Source organism: Carettochelys insculpta, chromosome 16 (genome assembly GCF_033958435.1).
Source record: "Carettochelys insculpta isolate YL-2023 chromosome 16, ASM3395843v1, whole genome shotgun sequence".
Classification (NCBI taxonomy): domain Eukaryota; kingdom Metazoa; phylum Chordata; order Testudines; family Carettochelyidae; genus Carettochelys; species Carettochelys insculpta.
This window is the reverse complement of record NC_134152.1, coordinates 32624242-32642451: the sequence shown is the minus strand read 5'-3', so window position 1 is coordinate 32642451 and position 18210 is coordinate 32624242. Positions and strand designations below refer to the sequence as shown.

The following is an 18210-nucleotide window of genomic DNA, read 5'->3' as shown; positions in this document are numbered from 1 at the left end:
AACACATACACACGCCTAGTCTTTGGGACGTGCTGGAGCGGACTAGGTACTGGCCAAGCTTTGGGACGGTTTTGTGAGCTGAAGAAATATCCACTAGAAACAATGGGCCTCATTCTCCTTCACACTAAGGGCACCTTACTGTGAATATGAATCAGGCCCTAATGAGAAATACCAAGTTTCCATGTACCTGTGATAAAAGTTAAGAAGATGCACACAGAGCAGCCATATCTAGACCAGGAACATACAACAGAGCTTCTAAAGAGCTCACACCTTTTAACTAAGGCCACAACTACACTTGCAACCGATCAACAAAACATTTGTCGTTCACTGGTGTTTAACCTCCCTCGCCCTGGAACAAGAAGTTTTGCTGTGGCAAGTGAAAGTGTGAACGCTGCTTGATGGCAAAGTGAAGGCCCCTCGTGAGGGCGAGAGGTATTTTGTTGGCAAAAGGGCTAACAAACAGCATTCACATGCACTGACTTTCAGTGAGTGACAGGGCTGTGTCCACACTTATTTTAAATCCTAGGGTAGCCAAAACAACTTATGTTTGAATGTGCTAGCTGCCACCAAGCAACCGTGAAGGCTGTTTACATCACTCATGACACCTGATGTGTATTTACACATGACCTGCCCTGTCTACAGATTTGTTCATATATTTTCAAAAACAACTACCTCCATTCCTGGTCTAGACATACCTTGTGACATGACGCTCCTGGCCCCTCAGACCTTTACTTTTGTTCAGCAAGTTATAAACTGGCTGATTTGGGGTGTATGGGGTGTCCAGGGAGGGGTAGCACCTCTGGTGTGGGGACCTGTCATGTTTCTTCAGGGCAGTTTGTGCTCCTTTGGTCCCCACCTGGCACCCAGCTCTCACCTGTGGCTCCAAGAAGCTGTAGCATGCCGCAGCCACACCCCGCTAAACCGCTTCGACAGGCAGGCTAAACCAGGTGAGGGTAGTCAGCAGGTCTGAAACCTGCGGTGAGATAGGGAATTCATGCATGCAAAGTCGGCCCCAGCAGACTGGGCAGATGAGACCAACAGCAAGATCCAATGACCAGAAAGGCGGTTCTGCAACGCTCTGTGGAGAGCGAAGGGCACGACAAGGCAGCAAAGATGGCACGGCCATCCACTGCAGCCTAGGAAGTCCCAGCCGTGACGACTTTTTGTATGGCTGGAACCAGGCTTCTGAGGTCGAGAGAGTTGGAGCTGCCCCTGTGCAACGGCTTTTCCACTTTAAACATTCTCCCGCACAGGTTCTTATATATATATATATATATAGATGTCATCGTCAGACACAACAGACTACCTACATATATAAACTGGCTGATTCACCTACGTTCCCATCTTGCTTTGACAGAGAAAACTCTTAGCTGTCGCCTAACAGGAATGGCCACTGACCAATGTCCTTAGGCATGAACACAATGCAGAGTGCCAAAGGGCAGTCCATGATGCTAAATACCAGGGCCTTGACTTTTCACTCATCATTCATTCTGCAGATATGCCCAAATAGCTGTCGTTTCTGTTGTATAAACTTCTGCAGTAGGTTCTCTTTCAGCTGTATCTTCCTATGTAATTCCTCGCTGGTGACCTTATGCATCCATCCTGTTTTCAAGATCTTCTATAACAACTCCTCTCAATCACCAATATCTCTCTCTTCGAATCTTTCCTTATCCCCTATGTCTCACATCCATACAACATGCTGCTGAATACACACGTTTTCAAAATGTTCAGCTTCATTCCTAAGCTAATTGCTTACCTTTTCCAGATTTCTAAGGAGAAAGGTTATACAACAGAAGCTACAGATATTCAGGCATCTCTGCACAATGAAGGACATGCGAAAAGTGAAGACCTTGGTATTCGGCATAATGGATGGCTGGAATAGGAGAGGCAGACCCCACAGAGAATGGGCAGACAGAGTAGATTGGTGCAGAGCTGGCTTACAGACACCAAGCCACTCCGCACTGGACAGGGAAAGATGGAAGGAAATAGTGAGGGAGGCACTGGACACCAATGGACACTGAGCCCATGGTCGTTGATGATGAGGATGAAAGTGCCATGGGATCATGGCTCCAGCACCCCAGGGAATGCTTTTGTAGTCAAGCATGTGAACACAACAAAGGTTGCCAGTGTTTGTTACCAACTGGGCACCTATACACCCAGATTGTTAGTCAAGTATGTTCATCCCTACGGGCAAAAAGTCAGAATTTCCTACTCCGCCAAGTCTGAGTCCAGCCACTTCTCTCAGAGATGCATCTCCTGATTCAGTCACTAAGGCAGAGACATTATTTTAAAAACCCCACCCATCTTTGCTCCCTTCATTTCTCTCAAAAATCATTTGATGGGTGCATCGCTCATCCAGTTTCCTGATGGGTCATGAGCAGGGTTCCTTCTATTTTTTTCCATTCATGGCTGGAATCAATTTTATTATGTGCACCAAGGCATGTGCAGACGTGCACCATCAGTAGAAATATATACTGCCAGCTATAGGTGCTCTGGTAATCAGCTGGGCAGCACCTGAATTGCTCTTGGGCGGCCACCAAAGGGCTTGGCTTACAAGGAACGCTGGTCCCAACCTGGCCCTGTAGTTCAACCACATGGTCCAGGTCATACTAAAATGGAACAATTCCCGCCTTATCCGAAACAATCAGGGTTGCCACCTTGGACAGGATAAACAAAGAGATGTTTCTGTGAATCTGGAAAATACTGGAGGTGCCCAGAAGCCTCCATCCAGATAATAAAGATCAAAACGCTGACCTTACTCTTTCTTTTACATACCCTATGTGTGATAGAGATTTGCCTGTACATACATGAAAATTTAACATATGCACACATCACATGTGCAAAGGGGATATCAACGTTAGCCTGTGTCAAGAGACACCACCAGAGAGGAATTAAAAAAGCAGTCCCTTTACAATCGATAATGTGCTAACGTGGTCTAGTGGTTATTATATGGACCTGAAGGGCAATGTAGCTAGAGAAGTCTAATTCTCACGAAGCCACTTATTTGCTCTTTGGCAACCAACAAAATTATTGATCATCTTGTTCCAAAAACAACCTATGTTTAAAACAGGGCAGGAAAAGGAGCCTGGCTGGGCAGGACAGAGAACTAGGCATCAGGACACCTGGGTTCCATTTGAGACTCACTAACAGATCAATGTGGGGAAAGACACTTTGACTCACTCTGTGCTTCAGGTTCCCCACCCACTGAATCCTTACTGATCAGATACTGAGAGTCCAAGCCCAGGGATATCAGCAAAATGCTCTACGATGTGGGGTTAAAAGGGGCAAAGAGAATCATAGAATCCTAGGGCTGGAAGGGACCTCAGGATGTCATCTAGTTCAGCCCCTTGCTTCAAGCAGGATCAACCCCAACTAAGTCATCCCAGCCAGGACCTTGTCAAACCGGGACTTAAAAACCTCTAGGAATGGGGAATCTACCATCTCTCTAGGCAACGCATTCCAGTGCTTCACCCCCTCCTGGTGAAGTAGTTTTTCTTAATATCCAACCTACTCCTCTCCTTCTGTAACTTCAGACCATTGCTCCTTGTTCTGCCGTCTGTCACCACTGAGAACAGTTTCTCACCATCCTCTTTAGAGCTCCCCTTCAGGAAGTTGAAGGCTGTTATTAAATCACCTTCTCTTCTGTAAACTAAACAAGCCCAAATCCTTCAGCTTCTCCTCATAGGTCTTGTGCTCCAGGCCCTTGATCATTTTTGTTGCTCTTCGCTGAACCTGCTCCAGCACATCCATGTCCTTTTTATACTGAAGGGACCAAAACTGGACACAATATTCCAGATGTGGCTTCACCAGTGCCAAATAGATGGGAACAATAACCTCTCAAGATCTGCTTGAAATGCTCCTCCTAATGCACCCTAAAATGCCATTAGCCTTCTTGGCTACAAGGGCACCCTGTTGACTCATATTCAGCCTTTCATCCACCGTAACCCCTAGGTCCCTAAAGCTATTTGGGGATAGGGCTGTTTTTCTGTTTTGGGTCTGTACAATGAGACCCAGGTCGACAATTGGGGCTCCTAGGTGCTACCCCAAGAGAAATAAATATCCACTCATTTAAAAAGCCAGACTGGTGCTGAGAACCAGTCGCTGCTTTTCAAGCCAGCTGTTTTGGTAACGATAGGAGAAGAGGCCTTGTGTGTCTTGGACTCTTGGGTAAAGGGAAGCTGGGGTGTAGAACCAGGAGGACTTTGATTGCAAGGCCAGAACGTATCCCCTAATCCAGAGGTTTGCAACCTGCGGCTCTTTAAGGACTTCTTTGCAGCTCTCAACGTTATAATTGCAAGTTTAAAAAAAAAAGACCCTAATTATTTTTAATAATAGGTGAACATCGAAAAGCCCAGCAATGAACAACTCATATCTCCATAGCAAACGATATGCAATCTCGTAACGTTGGATAACTCGCCCTTTAATATGTGCAGTGCATTGCGCGATAGGACACTGTAGCTGTGTTTTGATTGTGTTGCTAATAAAGTCTTGATTTTGAAAAGGAAAAGAAAAGTTCCTGCTGTGAAGGGGAACACGCATTTTAAGAAAGAAAACGGAAATTAGACGGGAAGTAACAATGACAGAATGAAAATAGGCTTGGGAGTGAAGTCAGGAAGATAGTGGCACAAACACACATATGTAAAGTGTGAGGAAACAGAATATATAAGAAGTTTGTGAATGTCCTGCAGTGGATGTGTATCGCATTACAAATCATGGGGTTTGCACTGTTCTTAAAACAGGGGTTATAAAAAGTAGAGTTTGATGTGATTAAGGACCATCTCATATTCCCATGCACTGCAGCTCTTGAAGTACTGAGTACTCCACTGAATTCTGAAAAAATGGCTCTTCTTACTATTTTGGTTGCTGGCCCCTCCTCTAGTCTGACCTCCTGCATGGCACAGGCTGGGGAATCTCCTCCAAAACAACCCCCAGGGCAGAGTTTTTACATACACATCCAGTCTTGATTTAAAAATTGGCAGTGATCTACCATGAACCTCGGTAGGTTGGTCCAATGGTTAATTACTCTCCATGTAATTAATTTACGCCTTATTTCCCATCCAAATTTGTCCAGTTTCAACTCCCAGCCCCTGGCTCACGCTGTGGCTCTCTCTGCTAGTCTAAAGAACCCATGATCCAATATTTGGCCTCAGATACTGACAGACGGTAACCAAGTCACCCCTATGCTATCTATGATGTCTGTTCCACCTTGGAAAACAAAGACACATACTTTTGTGGGGACTGTGAAGGGAACCTGTCCAAAAGAGCATATTTGCTAGCAAGAAGAGCATTAAGATGTCTTGCATCTTGGTAGGGTGCAAACACAAAGACCCAAACTCAACTCAGTGTGCGGCTGGTGTAACTCTAGAGAAACTCCATTAACACCACAAAACAAAAAGGATTTTCAGCTCTGGAGCAGTGGGTCCGTCCCATGAAAGTTCATCACCTAATAAATCACGTTGTTAGTCTTTGAAGTGCTACAGGACTGCTTTTCTGCTTTGTGAAGATACTGGCTAAACACGGTGACCGCTCGGTGTCCGTTAACCCCAGTGGATTTGCTTGGAGTCAGTCTGGTGTAACCGAGAGCTGAGTATAGCTCACTCAAAGCATTGTACAAGGAAACTCCGCTTTTTCTGCTGCCTATGCCTGGCTTTTGCCAACAGCAACCTCCTTTTGTAATTGTCTTTTGAGGGGGAGTGGTGCAAGGTTTCAGACTGACTAGTCACCTTGATTTATCCCCTAGGTCAGCACCCCTGGGTCAGCACTCTCACCCACTCCTCCCCACCCCTTTCCCCCAGGGTTTCCGGCAGCGATTTCATCTAGGACCACACAAACTGGTTTCTTCCCATCCAGGCAAGCACCCAAGACAGGAATTATGGTCTGTACAAAAGACAATGACAGTGAATCTTGTTACTGGCTTTTCAGCAAACGTAATTCCTTTTTATTAGAAAATTAAAGGGTATGAAAAGCTTTCCAAAGCTGAAGAGCTGAAATGTGCTTTCATAAAATATGCGGTGTCTGATCAAACGGATTTGCTTGTCTGCCTTCCTTACCCCCCTCTTCTGATTATTATGCTAACAAAAAAGGTAACGCTTTTTGCCAAAATATTGACTCCTTGTTTGGCTAGCTAACATGTCAACACTTGTTAAAAAGGAAACCTACCAGGACCACATAATGAGGTCGATCTCGCAAGACTGAGCAGAAATTCTTTTGTCTAACTGTTTTAGGATAAACGTTGTCCCCTCTCCCCGCCCACCCCCCCCCGCCACACGAATTTCTGCTCTGGGATAACTACACAGGTTGGATTTTTTAAGCTAAATAAAATTCCATAGGCAATCTCCCCTCTCCATCTTGATAATCCAAGGTTTCAGGTGAAGGCTGACAACAGCTTCTCCAAACCCAAGCAACAAGGAGGCAGGCAATTACAGAGAGAAAGACAGGTAAAGAGAGGCAATTACAGAGAGAAAGATATAGATTACCCCCTAGCCATCTCACAAAAAGCAACTATTAAAAACCTCCTAGGCAGTTGTCTCCCACAGAGAACTTCTTGATCCCCCTCCTATTCCTTGGCAGAAATCACGAACAAGGGTCTCTCTCTCGTTAATGGGGCGATCCGGAGCTCTCTGGAGAATCTTTATATACAAAAGGTGATGCACGCTTGGAAGCTGGAGTCATTAGAAACTGGGTAACTAAGGTAACCCGTGGAATCTAATTTTCTTTTCTTTCACGTTTCTCTCCTTCGGTCTCTCCGTTTTCCAGTGGTCAGATTCAACCTCCCAGGTTTGGAATTTTAAAGATTTCTTCTTTTCTGTCTCTTTCTTTGGTTGTCCACGTCACACCCATTAATAACACAGGATTTCTTGAACAACAAGAATCTGATGCATCTGAAGAAGCAGGTCTTTGCCCACAAAAGCTGATGCTCCAAAATATCTGTTAGTCTATAAGGTGCCACAAGACTTCTTGTTGTTCTCAAAGCTACAGACTAACGTGGCTCCCTCTCTGATACAGGACTTCTTGTTGTTTTTGGAGATACAGACTAACTGATGCTAAGGAGAGTGACATCCATGTGCTTTACATGTGTCTGATAAGTAGATACCGTAAACAGGACATGAAGTACTCCAGTCTCTCTCCTTTCAAGGGCAGTACATTTCTCACCATCCGTACATAAACACCATCACCATCACCACAGGATTTTCCCCCCTCTCTTGCATAGTTTTGCCTAAACTTTGCTTTCTACTTTTCCCAAGAGCAGCTCAGGGAGTGTAATATAACGCACGCTGACCAAACGTGTCCATCCATGATGAAGAGAAGGTTTAAATTGATCTGGCACTAAACACAATCATTGTGAACAAAAACACCATGCAAGGATCTTGTACTATCAGCTAGGAGGCTAAAAATAATATTACTTTGCCCTCCTCTGTACCCGCCAATCAGTGGTTATAAACTACAGCTCATGAAATCCCTAACTTTACAGATGGGCAAAGTGAGGCAGGGCTTCCTGATGCGATTTTCCCAAGATCAGGACTGTGAGGAATGTCCCCTCTGATCTTCGCCATTTTTGTGCAGATTTTTCTCTCTATCCTTGCATGGAATAAATTTTCTTATGCGCCTCAAGGCATGTAGAATGTGCACCACCAGAAGAAACACAAACCTTGCAGATCAGCCAAATGGCATTGGAATCGCTCCTGAGTGGCTGCACAAACGCACAACTAATAGGGAACACTGACCATGAGGTAGCGACAGAACTGGAGAGTTGAACCCGAGCCCTCACTCTAACCATTACACTGCCTAGCCCACTAAAAACTTCAAGAGAAGCAGACGCAGCGAGGTTGCCGTGTTAGTCTGTGTCTTTTCAAAACAAACCAGCAGTCCTGCAGTACTTTAAAGACTCGCAAAATGATTTATTAGGTGATGAGCTTTCGTGGGACAGACCCATGTCTTCGTACCTGGAAACTCTGTGCAGATCTGCTCAGAGATGCAGATCATTTGGAGGGAATAGGTCGAGGGGAGGAGTCTGTGTGACCCGAGAAAAGAGGACGGAGTCTCTGCCAGGGCCCACAGGGTCGGGCTGCAGTAGTGATTGATGACTCTGGCTCTCGGGAACTGTAGGGTGAGCCTTCTGTCCCTTTGTCTGGAGTGAAGGTGAGTGGGTCGGCCTGTGTGGTGAGCTGGCTGGCTGGCTGGCTGCCATCAGCGCCTGAGAAACAGCATGAGCTGCTGTGGCATGCGTCCCAAAGACGGCCTCTGGGTCAAGCAGAGACAATGACAAATCCACTTCCTCCCTGACCCTCCTTCTCCCCAGCACTGCAATAAACAAAATCCCTGGCCCCGGGGCTCTTCTATCAGCCCCTCCTCCCCCAGCCAGCTGGCTATTGGCACCTGTCAGTGAAGCAGAGTACAGAGGAGGGGCCAGCCTGACACGGACTCCTCCAACATATGGACTAAAATAAAAGACAGAACTAAAACGAACCCACCTAGGGAGCTGATGTGATCCTGCGGCAGGGGCGGGAGGAAGGAAATGGGGAAAGGGGGGGTGACAGCCTGCATTGGGGAGATGGAAAGTCGTTTCCCAGCTAGAAAGGTTGCATCCCCATGCCCTGCAAAGCCTTCCTTTTCAGCACCCAATACCCATGTCGCTGTGTGGAGCTGCTCCAGGCACAGCACCTGGGTAGAGTAGGGGGGGCAAACCCTTCCCCCCTACTTTGTGCCGCCTGGCTGATGTCCCCACCCCCACTCCCCGCACGGCTGGAGAATTAATGCACACTCACTCAACTTTTGATTTTTGGTGCGGTTGCACTGCAGGGCTTGCTAAGCAAACGTGCCACAAAGGAGGGACCGGGTTTTCATTTCCCCCTGGGATTCATTTCCCTTGCTTCCCTGGAGCTGACCTGTCCGGTTCCCTCCCTTTCCCCTTCTCAAGCAGGGGTGTGCATGTGACTGCTTCTCGCTCACTGTTACTACAGGAAGAGCTGTAGCGTTCCAGCAAGCTTCAGCGTTCAGCCCTGCTACAAATCAGGGTCAGCCAGCAGTGCTGTTAGACAGAGTCTCACCGAACGTGCTTCTGATCTTAATGTCTTCCTGAGCACGCTTAATGGGGATGGGGGGGGAGACAGGCACAGCAAGGGAAAGACTCATTCCAGCTGCTCATCCAGGGGTTGCTGCCCTCCACTCAGCCTCCATCACAACCACTCCAGCTCAGGGCCACACGCTCCTTTTCCATATTAGCTGTGTCTTCCCGGAGCCATCATGTCATGTTGTCATCAGTACTGCAGCAAGGCAGAACTGCTCCGAGACATGGAAGGCTGGGTGCATGAGCCTCGGGTTCATAGGGCCACCTTTCACCGCTGGCAAATCCCGAGTCCCAGTCCCTACAGAAAACCTTCCCCTTCGTCCTGCAGCAGGTTATGGCTGTGGGTGCTGGGGAGGGAGACAGGAGAAGCTTCAGAAGGCCTCTGGGATTGTTTTTCAGTTTCAGTGCCTACGGGGTTGGTCTGACTTTACCTTCACATCTGCAAATGCGGTTAAAAGTTTGTTGATTCTATTTTTAGAGCCTTTCACCACATGCAATTTCTCTACCGTGAGACAGGAAATGCTGAGGAGGTCGTTCAGAATGTAGCTGATTTCTCCTCTCCAAACAGTCTCTGAACGGGTTCGGTCAGTTCATTATTGCAACTGTCACTTGGCCTGTCACTCATGCCCCTCATTCACACACACACACACACACACACACACACACACCACCCCTTCTGTTTAGCAGTCAAAAATGTTGGTGAACTATAGCACTGGCAGAGGTGAAGGGACTCTCGTGGCCTGCCCTGGCAAAGTGTGAGCTCCATGAGGTACTGGGTAATGTTTCACGCTGCCAGAATCTGTCAGGCTGATCTGCAGCAGTTTCCCTCCCTGAGCAAACAGGTTGGGTTTGGCCTCGGTGAATAATGGAGCCAATGTTAGGGAGCTGCTTGGTTGGGCGGACAAAAAAAATGCGCTAGGAACTTCAGCGTAAGACCACACGAAGAGCTATGTGGAGACCACCCAACTGAGTTCAAACGGCCTCAGAGCACGTACTCGACTCAAAAGGCAGAGAGATCCTACTTCCAAGATGCCATCTAAGGTCTTGTCCATACTGGGATGGGCCCCCTGCCTGCCACAATCCTGCTTAAAACCAGTGCTTGCTAATGGGGCTCTAATATGATTTCCCCGGCCCCAGCAGGCAAGCCCTTTTTTTTATTCGGAGATGTTGTCTAGCCAAGCCACACTTACATAAATGACCTGTCATGGTTCTAGCACTGTTCTCAAGCCAAAACTCTCTGTCCATGTCGGTCAAGGAAACCATCCTAGTAAAACAAGCACGAGTCTGCTACGGGTGTTCACCTGGAGGCAGCAGCGGCTCTTTGCTTTACACATTACAACAGGAAAAAGTGCCTGGATTCCCGGCCCTCGTGAACCACGCAGGAAGAATAGACCTCCAGGGTGAGAACCCCATCTCCTGGCAAAAGCAGAGGACTTGGGAGTCACCAGAACCAGGCATCTATCAATGACTCTGGCTCACAGTATAAACAATACACAAATCACTTCATTTACCTACCTGTAACAAGAAGAGACTACTAATTTACCTCTTTGAGATCCTCTGATGCAAGGTGCTAGCTGGGCCTGATCCTGCAAGACACACAGCCCAGATCCTCAAGGGTATTTAGGTGCTTTGCTCCTACAGAAATCTATGGAAGTCGGGTTCCCGATTCTTTTGTAATTTGGGCCCTCAGTGCCTCTTGAAGGGAGCTGAGCGTCCTCAGCTCGGGTGGAAGGATTGGGCTCGAGAAGTACAAAGGTGAGCTTCTGCAGCCTTCCATCAGCCCACGCACCCACTGGCATCACTGGGCAACTGACTCGATAAAAGCTTGCACAATTCAGACCTGCTTTCCTGCTTTCAGGGTTCCCAGTAGAAAACAAGCCCCCAGCTGCCCGCCATACTCCTTTCTGCTGCTTTACAGAGCCCCGTCTCCCCCAGGCCTGGCTACGCACCATCTCGACAGACAGCAAACAAGGCTCATGCTATACAGTAGGGTACCTGCTGTTTGAATGTCAACACCTCATTTGTATGTCTTGATTGGCCCTTATCAGCCATGCTGCGCTACACCTGATTGCTGGCTGTCATCAAGGGGTGTCGTGGCAATCTTCGGATGATAATTTGATTTAATTGGCCCTCTATGCAAGGCAAAAACAAAAAAAAAAAACCGCAACACCAAAAACAACCCTCTGTTTTGAAACATTAAAAGACAGCACATTATTAATGCTACTACTAATAGTACTAATAAAAAGCTGATATGTTGGGAAGCCATCAGTGCCTCTGGGGGGGGGAGTAAATCCTCTTCCACAGACTCGTTAGGGAATGGGTGGCGAACCCAGTCATGCCTGTACCCTCCCGCGAGTTATGAGATCGTTGGCCCACCTGTGGATTCAACACATTCCCTCTCCCTCTCGGGCCATTACGCAGCCCTCCATTTAGGTCATGCTTGCTTGTGCCTCTTCCTGCGCATGTTCTAGCAAATCCACTGGGGCTGAAATTTCAATTAAGGAAGAAAAATAATTACCCGCCGGTCTGCACTTCCTCTAAAATGGTAGCCAATGCCAGCAGACGAGGGCCTCTCCTACTGCATCCTGGCAGGTAAAAATGGGCTGCTCCACATGATGTTCACAGCGATATCTCCCGTCTACAGGCTGCTCGCTGGTGGTGACCACTTTGAAAAACAAAGGAAACAAGGTGGGAGGGCAAAGTGGAAGGCACTTTGGAAAAAAAAGGACGTTTGGTCTCTTTGAAAGAGCAGGAACCATCTGAGCTGGAGTCACCATCTTCCTCCCGTTCCCACCGCTTCAACTTGCCTTCTTCCCTGTTCCTGACACCTAAGCCGTAAATTATCGCTTTGGTCCCCTTGACACAATCTTCCTAACTGCAGACCCCACTGTTCTCACGGTCGTGGAGGCTTTGTTCTGTGTCGGAGAGGCTCTCGTCTCATCTGAATGGCTCTGTACACAGAGTACTCCTGTAGCCCTCTGGCAGACCTACGCAAAGATACAGTCCCCAGGAGGCCGGGTGCATTGGCCATGGGCTGGCACTGTGGCCCTTGTCATCTGAACACCCTGAGTGGTGTGCCTGGGCTAGGTCACCAGCAATAACAAGTTGGCTGTTCTTGTCCTAGTCCCTCTGTCGCCCCATCAGGAAATCTTCACACAATTTCCTACGGCAGCAGCTCCCGCTCATGAAAACAAGAACTGCAGGGTGTTGTAGAAGGTCAAGACCAAGGTGCAGTAGCAGAGGCAAGCGTGGCTTTGAGGCTTGGAGGAACAGGTCAGACCAGGATAGAAGAAGAGTGGCAAAGCTTTGAGGGGAGGGGAAGCAGGGTAAGATTAATAAGCACTGTCACAGGTCAGGACTGAGGGGAACTGGCCATGGTGGGAGACCTATGTGAGGGGGAAACTCAGGCCAATATGTTTATCTGAAGAACTTTGTATTTGTTAGCCAATGTTCATATATTCCAAAGGTGTGTTCCCTGGAACGTGTTACCTTGCAGAAGGCTTTCCAGGAGCCAGAAATGAGGGACTGCAAGAACCAGACAAGACAGGCCTGAGGCAAGCTCCTCAGATCTTTTCTAATGGGCGCAAGTTGAAGGCTGCTATCAAATCAAATCTCCTCTCGCTCTTCTCTTCTGCAAACTAAATAAGCCCAGATCCCTCAGCCTCTCCTCATAGGTCACGTGCTCCAGCCCCCTAATCAGTTTACTTGCCCTCTGCTGGACCCTCTCCAATGCATCCACATCCTTTCTATACTGGGGGGCTCTCTCGCTATTTACTGTCTTTTCTGTAACTGTTCCTCTTTGGGACGTGTTGCACATGTCCATTCCAGTGTGCATACCTCCGGCACCCCTTACTGGGGTTCTTCCCCTAGTGGTATTCATTGGGTTGGCTCCAGCGCTCTCTGATGCCACATGCTCAAACCGCTGGCATAATTGGTGCTGCCAAACCCACTCCTCTTCAGTTTCTTAGAATCATAGAATGATAGAATCCCAGGGCTGGAAGAGACCTCAGGAGGTCATCAAAGTCCAGCCCTCTGCCCAAAGCAGGAGCAACCCCAACTAAATCATCCCAGCCAGGACTTTCAAACCTCTAGGGATGGAGATTCCACCATCTCTCTAGGTAAAACAATAACAAAGGCACTGAAGCCCTCAATCTTCTGATCCAAGGTCAGATGCCTTAACTGTTTGGCCACTTCTTATTGTTGACTGCCTCCAACAAAAGGAGATGAAAACTGGGCTCTAGAATGGACATGTCACATACAACATCTCTCAAAGAACCACAGTTATGGTAGGGTTAGGAACCGTTTTTCTTCTTTGAGTGCTTGCACAGGTCCACTCCGACGGAGGTAGCTCACCAACACCAGGACAACAGCTCAAGGACAGGATGATGGCAAGGCTGTGTGGCTGAAGCTGGCATCATCTCTACTCTGTTGTATTATGGCATAGCGAGTTGTGAATGTACAAATCGACGACCAGGTTGCTGCTCTGCAGATGTCCTGAATCGGGACTTATGCTGGAAAAGTAGTGGAGGAAACCTGAGACCTGATGGAGGGAGTTGTTAGATTAGCTGGGGGCAAAACGACCGTGAGTTTGTAACGTGTTCGGATACAAGAAGCAAGCCACAATGAGATATTCTGTGCAGAGGTGGGGAGACCTTTCATTCTTTCTGCTATCATTAAGAACAGTTGCGTGGATCTGAAGAACAGTCTGGGTCTTTATCAGCAGAAAGCCAAGGCCCATCTAACGTTCAACAAACGGAGGCAGCGCTCTTCTCTATTTGCATGCAATTTAGGGTAGAATAATGGCAGGAAGACCACGTGGCTGCAACAGAGACCACCTTTGGCTAAAATAGAATTGTGAGACCACCTTTGGGTGGAATAAAGGGTGGGGTGATAACCAAACTTTCTCCTTGAAGAACACCTTATACAGGGGTGAGCTGAAGTGATGGCTACCAGGAGGGCCATTTTCCAGGAGGGCAGACATGATGTTAGTGGCTCAGCCAGGACCTCATAAGCTTTGCCAGGACAAGGTTTCGGTCCCAGTGGGGAAAACTTGTGGGTACACCGTGATAATTCTTTGACAAAAAAATTGACGAGGAAGAGGACTGCCAGAGCAATGAGGGATTCCAGCAAATATCACGAGTGGTAAGTAGTAATTGAAGGAGGAGGAGGCCAGATCTACACTAGATATTAAAGTTGATTGCAGATATGCAATTCTAGCTACGGAAATTGCATAGCTAGAATCAGTTTATCTACAATTGACTTACCTGGCCATCCTCACAGAAGGAGATCGATGGGAGAAAATTTCCCATCCACTTCTCTTACTCCTCACAATATTGAGGGTCAACTGCCGACCCCAGATGGTTCAATTTCATGCATCCCCACTAAGCACGTGAAAACAAACCCTAAAGACCAGTCCTGACTGAGTCAATCTTCTGTATAGTGAAGACATACTCTAAGACTGGAACAGCCCTTTATACTGGCTCCGTGAGTATGTACAACAGAGGACTCTGGAGCTGACCCATCGCATACCACAAGGAGGAAAAATTCCTGCAACCATGCTCAGGATGCGCACACACCAATATGGGAACGGACACGTGCAAGCACTTGAACAAGGAGTAACAAAGATGTCACATTGCAGTAAGGTCTCCTACGGAATTCCACAGAAATCTGTTGAGGGCCTGACCTCAGGAGGAGGGATAGCTCAGTGGTTGGAGCATTGGCCTGCTAAACCCACGGTTATGAAGTCAATACTTGAGGGGGCCATCTAGGGCAAACAGGCTTCTTTTTTCATCTGCCAGGGATGGTGATAGGTCCTACTGAGAAGGCAGGAGACTGGACTCAATGACCTCTGAAGGTCCCTTTCAGCTCTATAAGACAGGTACATTTTTATTACTGACCTGAATAGAGAACAGACATCTCAGACTTGCAAATGACACAAAGTTGGGGGCTGGTGGGTTGTCAACACTTTGGAGGACAGAACTAAGCTTCAGCGGGACCCTGATACATGAGAGAACTGGGCTATAAACAACACAATGAAATTCAGCAAAGACAAATGTTAAGGTGCTACTCTTAAGGAAGAAAAACCCAACACACAAAAATAGCCTGGGGGCTAATAATTGACTTGGCAGCAGCATGGCTGAGAAGGATCTGGGAGTTGAGGTAGATCACAACGTTAACATGAGTCAGCAATTTGACGTTGTTGCAAAAAATGGTGGGTTGCATGAACAGAGCAGAGCCCTCGCATGCACATCGCGGGAGGGGGTAGCACTTCTCTCTTTGGTGCCAATAAGAGCTCAGTTGCAATATTGTGTCCACTCTTGGTTACCAACCTGTAGTAAGGAGGTAGAGCAACAGGAAAGGACCCAGAGGTGAGTGACAAAGATGCTTAAAGGGACGGAATGCCAGCCATAGGAGCAAAGGCGGAAGGAAGTGGGTATATTTAGTCTGGAAAAGAAGAGATTAATGCAGGAAACGTGACAGCAGACTTCTGAGAACTGAAAGGCTGCCACAGCAAAGATGGAGAGAAGTTTTCCTCTTGTCACAGATGGCAGGACAAGAGGTGATGGGTTCACATGCAATCTCAGGGAAAACCTTCAAACTGTAAGACCAGCAGGCCAATGCAACAGACTGTGTAGGAAGATTGTGGAAGCACCTTCACTGGAGCTTTTCAAAAGGCGGCTGGGTAGCCATCTGTCTTGGATGCTTTAGACACAACAAATCCTGCCTCTTGGCAGGGGGTTAGAACAGATGACTCTTGTGGTCCCTTCTAATCCAAAGATGCCAAGTATCTACCTGGGGAACAAATATTTGCTAACAGGCTCTTCTGTCTAACAGAAAAAGGCCAGCCCACCTGAGCCAATAGCTGGAAGGTGAAGCTAGGCCAGTTCAGCCTGGAAACAAGATGCAAAGTTTCACAGTGGGAGCAATTAACTATTGGAACAACTTACCAAGGGCTCATGGGAGCTTCTCCATCACTGGCAACTCTGAAATCAAGACTGGATCTGCTCTAAGAATTATTTTGGGGAAGTCCTGTGGCCTGTGTTATGCAGTACGTCGGACTGGATGTCTTGTCTGGTTTTGGAATCTCTGAATCCATAACAAAACCCAAAGAGCTCTCTCCCATGGAAAATAATTGCCAGGGTTGGCGGAGAAACACTCAAAACAGCTTTCGTATGTCACAGGATGCATGCTTTTTCCCCACCTCCTTCTTCAAACTATACACGTCCCTACCCCACAAGAACTACTGGCACCAAAGGAAAAATTATACACACACCTTGTCCCCGAAGCTGTACAATGTGCCTACAGAAGAAGACTAAAAAGCAGCCCTGTAGGATGACCGCTATTTTTAATCACACAGAGAGTCGCGCTGGCCCTGATTCTCATCCCACTGAAGTCAAAACTCTCACCAGTCTCCATGGTACATGACCCAGCACGGAAAAAGCAATTAACATGAACTGACTCGGCCCACATACTGTGAGGAGGGCTGCTCTAGACACACGACAGACAGACAGATATAGATATGTTAGTGTGTGGCAACCTCACGGAAATTTGCCAGTGACATCCTATAGTACAGCAGCTGTTACCTGAGTGAATAATTACGCTTTGCGCTTCTACAGCTGAGAATCTCAACATGATTTGCAAATAGTCATATTGCTGCATGAGAATCCCAGAATTGCCAAACGCAAGCCTTTAAAAATCATGAGTCAGACCCAAATCCAAAGCACAAGATTGGCTCAAAACTCATGACGTTTTATTAAACTATAACAAACACTGGGCTCTTTTTATTACTGGTCTTCTGGTTTCTTGAGGTGGCTTTCCACCTTTTTTCCTGCAGTCTTCTGGGTTAGATTTTCTTCTAAATGAAAACTGAGAGAGTCTATTGTAAATCACCTGACTCCAGGAGCTTGGGATTTAAGAACACACTATGCAACAGCATGAGATAGCAATAAAAACATGAAAGTTGGCAACAACGTAAGCCTACGATGCTGATACTCCCCATTTTACAGCCAGGAAAAATGAAGCAGAGAATGGGAAAGTCATTTGGCTCAAGACCCCCCAGTAAGTCTGCAGAAAAGTCAGAGATAATACTTAGGGCTCCTGGCTGCTCTAAACCATGCCATTATTCATTCCCTAGGAAGAGAGAGCAAGGAGAGATCACAAGTCTCTTAGGAATTCCTGTGCTGCTAGAACCCAGCATGTGATTTCATGGCTCGCACTCACTGGAGTTCTTTTACAAACTATTCTGTGTGCATTACATGTATAGCCTATGCATTCAAAATTACAAGACGGTGGCTTTTAAAACCCCATCTAAATGCAAAGCTAATTAAGCTTTCTCCTGTCTGCTTGGCCAGCCAAAATGCAGAAACTAGTTTAACCAAAATGCTGTTTAACTGAGTTTAAATATGACTCCTTAACACCAGTTTTCCATGTAGGACGCTTAAACTGAAGAACGGCAGCAGTGTATGGGCCATTCACGTCCCTGCAGACAGACACGTTCTTTTCCATAGTACTGCAGTTAAGTGCAGCAGTCTTTACCACCCCAGTCAAATGATAATTTATGACCTTCTGACCCGCTTACCCCTTCTAAATCAACCTGATCAATAGAGAAATCGGACAATCCTTCTGAGAAACAAGCCCATCTGATCCTTCCACGTTATGATCTCCGCATTTCTTACAGACCTTTGGGGACAGAAGGCATAGGCTGCTGAGGAGGGGGAAAAAGGAAAGGGATCCAAAAGCCATGGGGCCAGATCCTCCTCTCATTTACGCTCAGAATAATCTGCAAGTGACACTGTTGAAATCCATTGAATCGTGTCTGATTTACCTGGGTGTAACCGAAAGGAGAAACTAGCCAGTTCCTGCATGAAAATGAGCACATAAGCTCCTCTCCCTGATCTATTAGGTGCTGTTCTGAACACGCCTGCAAACCTTATCTTAAATGCCAACTGCTGAGCTGCAGATTGCCTGCAAACGCTTGCTCCTGAAATGAGCTTCCTAATCAATCTCTCAAGTCCCTCTTGCAAACAGTGGTGAACTTTCCCTTCCAAGACCCACAAATGCCTCTTACCCTGGACTCGTGCAGCCCTGCTCCTCCTGCAAATTGAAATCTCTCCCCATGGCTTTGCATCAGGTCCCCTGCAAAG

At 47.2% G+C, this 18210-nt stretch overlaps 1 protein-coding gene across 6 annotated transcripts in view; it reads right to left on the bottom strand.

Annotated features, from left to right (window-relative positions):
- The window catches only part of RAI1 (retinoic acid induced 1), a 153261-nt gene that overhangs the window by 65666 nt on the left and 69385 nt on the right, over positions 1-18210 (bottom strand). For 3 of the 6 annotated variants that reach the window (XR_012647732.1, XM_075010729.1, XM_075010733.1), the window contains one exon: positions 11586-11732. The exons of 2 other annotated variants lie outside the window; for them this stretch is intronic. The gene's annotated coding sequence lies outside the window, so the exon portion shown is untranslated. Of the gene's footprint in view, positions 1-11585; positions 11733-18134; positions 18147-18210 lie in introns of those variants that run through there. One more of the 6 variants, XM_075010731.1, reaches the window with a different exon arrangement.